Here is a 4,745-nt window from a genome sequence, read left to right as displayed (position 1 = left end):
CATCCCTTCTCCAACCAGTGGCGCCACGGAGACCAGGTTCTGAGGCAGCCCTTGTGAGGTCAGAGGTAGAGCTCAGGGTGGGTCCCAGAGGAAGGGCCTGTCCTCCAGGCCAGGTATGCCCAAAGCCAGAGGAAGCCCTCCCAGGGCCCCAGAGGGCTCCTGAGGCCCTGGCTGTGGGAAGAGCTGTGCAGAATGGGGACTGGAGATGGAAAGATCTGGAGATCAACAGCCAGTGAAGGGGTTGGGGAGAAGACCCCAGTTCAGTCCTCAGGAAACCCCCACTCTGGAGGAGGAAAGGGAAACTCAGGCCCCTCCCAGTCTCGGGGGAAGGAGGACACATAAGCCATGTTGGCAGGGAAACCCCAGTCTGAGAGGGGAGATAGAAGTCCAAGCCTGGTCCTCTGGAGTCCCTAGTCTATGGTGGAGAGAAGAAGCCTGGGCCTCCTCCTCTGGGAGCTACCATCTGAGCAGGGGAAGGGGAAACCTATGCCCCATCATCAGGAAAATGCCTCCCTTGGGAACAGTAAGCAAGACCTCTGTGAAGGAGCCAAAGCTGGAGCAGAGTGTGGGGCACCAGGCCAGGGCTGCAGAAACTTAGTGACTAAGGTGGGGTCCGCAGTGAGCTAGGGGATCAGCTGCCATCTGAGAGGACTTCTGGAGCCAGGGTGTTACTGAGCCTCCAAGGATGGGGCAATGTGGTGTTTGAGCAGGTGACTCGGTGCTGAGACACAGGGAGTGGTTGCTGGTCTGCAGACTATGAGGAGACCTGCCATGCAGAGTGGTGGGCGGTGGGCAGTAAGTCCTGGGAGCATCTGAGGCCAGGCAGCCCCTCGGTTGGGGGGGAAACCATATAGGATTTGGTGGCCCGAAGCTAGCTCCCGTTAATAGAACTGTCCTCTAGAGGGTGCCAATAGACCAAGCCAAGTCTGAACGTGCATTGTCCAGGTCCCTACCCCAAATTGCCCTGCAGGTCACTCAGCAGGGAGAGGCAGGGGTAGGCTGCAATCAGAGGGCTTCCCGCTCAGAAGCTGTCCTTAAGGGGCAAACTCTTCCACTGCTGCCCGCCGCGGCTGAGGCTCTGCCCCTCACTCCACTCTGCAGATTCAGGTGGGCTCAGGATAATTAGTGCTTCTTTCAGGAAGGGAGAAATATACCCCTGGACATGGGAGACACCTGCCTTTATTCCTTTCCGGTGTGTACTGTCAGGGTCAGGGTGATGTAAGAGTCAAAAGTGAAGATGGGGTCTTGGAGGAGGTCAGAGTTTGGGCAGACTTGGATTGGGCTGGGACCAAGTTGGTGAGGGAAGAATTTGGGATCCATGTTGGCTGGAGTCAGGGATCAAGCCCCGGGCTCATTTACTGGGCGAGGTGCTAGAGACCCAGATGTAGAGAAGACACAGTCCTGTCTGTCTCTTGGGAGAGATGGATAAACAGCAGGTGACTTAGGATACGCCAAGAGAAGGTGGATGGAATATAGGCAGCAGCTAAGCCAGCCTGGAGGGGGCAAGAATCATCTGGAAGAGATGACAGAGATGAGTCCTCCAAAGTGAGCGAGGGAGGGTGGGGGAGGGGGTGGTTATTTGAAGGCATTGGAAGCCCAGTGGGATTGTGAGAAAACCTAACACATTCTGGGAGTGGCTTGCAGAAGGCTGGAGAAGGGGCTCCATCCTGCCCCTGGGCCTCTGTTTCCTCATTTGTGAAATGGGGTTTGAGAATATGTGATCCTTCCAACCAACCACTTTTGGCATCCAGACGAGGCCCACGAAAAGGTGTATGAAGGCACAGTGGCCCAGTAAGTCAAAAACTAATTTTGTGAAAATGAGAAATTGGTTGAAAACAAAGTGGTAATATTAATGTGCTATAGGGCAAGTTTTGCAAACTTTGATGTATCTCTCAGCGTTTAGTCCCTCTTGCAGAAATTTCGTTTTCTTATTCTAATTTTGTCTGCAATACATTATTTTTTTTAGATTTTTTTTTTTTCATTTGAGACAGAGAGATACAGAGAGAGAGAGAGCATGAGCAGGGGGAGGTGCAGAGGCAGAGGGAGAAGCAGGCTCTCCGCTGAGCACGGAGCCGGATGTGGGACTCGATCCCAGGACCCTGGGATCACGACCTGAGCCGAAGGCAGAGGCTCAACCATCTGAGCCACCCAGGCGCCCCTGAAATACATTATTTTTGCTAGTGAAAATTTGGAAACAACCCAGTGCTCTCAACCTTCTATTTCTTTTTTTTTTTTTTTAAGTAAGCTCTAAGCCTAACATGGGGCTCGAACTTACAACCCTAGAATCAAGAGTCTCGTGCTCTACCAACTGAGCCAGCCAGGTGCCTCTCCACTTCCCATTTCTTACAACACTAAAAACCTTACAATGTGAATTGGTAATTGGGGACATTAATGTTCAACCTAACTGAAAATTTAAATATTTATGAACACATAGCCAAGCAGGTCAAGCAGATATAATTGTCTGTCATTGGAGTGGAAATTTTTTAATAGAAAACAAATTAAAAAAACTCAGATCCTTTTCTTTTATTCTGTTTTGACCTAAAATACAAACAAGCCAAAGGAACCTTAAAAGACCCATTTTCCTTCTGTGACAACTATTACTAACATTTTGGTAGATTTCCTTCTAATCCTTTTTTTATGTATACACATATCACATCCCCTCCTTACTTGGTCAATAATAAGTAGAATGAAACTTATTTTGTCAAGTACTTTTTTCCCTCAAACATTATTGAGAATATCCTTCCATGCCAAGAGGTCTATATCCCCAACTTGTATGTGACTATACAGCATACAACTGTCTCCTCTTTTAAATGTTTCCAATTCTTCTCTATTAGGAACAGCATGAGGCAGACACAAGAGGCCGAAATCCAATTAGGAATGAAAATGCAAATAGAAATTTTTAAAAATCAGAATAAAGAAAGAAAACTGCCAAGAAATGCTAAAACTTCTCTGAACTCCCCCCGCCAAATATGCCCCAAAGTGTTGATGTGTAAAAAACTAATCATTTCAGCTAATTATTTGCTTCAACCAACATTCCATTTGATAAACTTATCACAAAACTACTTTCAATCAAATTGTTTTATACTTGGTGTTTTTCAGACTCTTTTGAGCCACCGAATCCGGTGTGTAACTCAGGAGCCCATGTATCAATCAGTAAAAAAGGAAATGCTCTGGCTAAAGGGGCAGGGATGGGCGTGGGAACACAATGCAGGTTCTTCAAGGGACCCTGGTCTCTCTGAAATCACCTGCAGTCATAAAGATTCTCCTTCTGCTCAAAGAAGAATGGACCCTTAAGTCTCACCCAGGTAAGTGTCACCTTTCAAACTCTTGAGATAGGGAAACTGAGATTCAGAGCAAGGTAACAACTTGCTCAAGATCACCCAGACCTAGAACATCCAGATCGGGGCTCTGTCCCCTGCCTCAGGAGGCCAGGGCCCCCCCACCTAGGAGAACTGGGGGCTAGGCTGGGGAGGGGCAGGGGCACAGGCAGGACCCAGGACAATGTATAACCTTGACCTTCTCCAATGACCAGACTCACCTTCCCACAGCCCAGCCTCTCATCCTTCTCAGAGCCCACGTGGGCGTCCAGGACAGAGAGGACAGAGACTAGGGAAGCCAGGGCCAGGAGGCACCGCCACTGGCCCAAAAACAAACATCCTGTGATTTAAGGAACCAGAATCCAAAACCAAGCCTGTTCTCCACTCTAAAGCCTATGTCATGTTGCCTGATTGGGCATCGGAAACCAGGCATAGAGTGCAGGCCTGCCACTTTCCGGTATGAGCTAGAGCTATCAGGGAGGGCTTCTTAGAGGAGGCAATCTCATTGACAGAATTTGGAAGATGATACTGAGGGAATTTGCGTGTGTGAGAAGCATTTGTGTCTTTGTGTATGTCTGTATGTGAGCATGTATATGTGTGAATGGGCAGGTGTGTATGTGCACCTACGTATCTGTGTCTGGTCTTGCATGTGAAAACCTCTTTGTGGGTGCACACGTACACACACAGACAAACACACACAGAGGCATGCACACATTTACATGTGCCCATTCCACTGGGTTAATATTTTCCTGCCTGCGTCAGCCCGGTCCCAGTCAGCAGGCAGCTCACTGCAGGAACGTGCCCTATCTGATCTGGTCAGGGGCTGTGGGCCTGGAACAGGGGGCTCGGGGTGGGCAGGGAGCCCATCTCAGCTCCCCCAGAGAAAGCTACACTCTCTCCACTCTCCTGCTCTGCCTGAGAAAGGAGGCAGGCCCAGAGGCCAGGCAGCTCCAGTGTGAGATGACTTCCCTGTCTCCCAACTCACACTAGGAGCTCCCCAGGGGGGGCAGCCTCCCTGCCTGCCTCCAGAAGGGTAAAGCCAGCTGCTCCCTGAGAAACCTCCTGCCTCCCTCATCTTCACCCAAATCCTGAGGCCTCTCCACACACAGACGTCCCACTGAGGACAAACAAGGTTAGAGACCCTAAGGAAATGCTCCCAGGGTGCCCCCCCTCCAGCAGGAAAGTAGTTTTGAAAATGACTGTGCTAGCCTGTTGGAAGGGGGGATTTGATTTAGAGCTTTCGAGGAACACAGTGATGGCACAAAGAGCCTGTGCATAAGTCTGTGCGAGCAGGGCCTGGGGCACAGGCCCCCATAGGCATTGAGCCTCACCCAGGAAGGCTCAGTGAAACACGGAGACCACAGGCAGGGTGGGGTCTGCCCGGTTCCTAGGCGTCTCCTGGTGTCAGTGGAGGTTCTTCCCAAGCCT

Source organism: Zalophus californianus, chromosome 13 (genome assembly GCF_009762305.2).
Source record: "Zalophus californianus isolate mZalCal1 chromosome 13, mZalCal1.pri.v2, whole genome shotgun sequence".
NCBI classification, from domain to species: Eukaryota; Metazoa; Chordata; class Mammalia; order Carnivora; family Otariidae; genus Zalophus; species Zalophus californianus.
The sequence above is the reverse complement of the archived record's forward strand: the minus strand, read 5'-3'. Positions refer to the sequence as shown.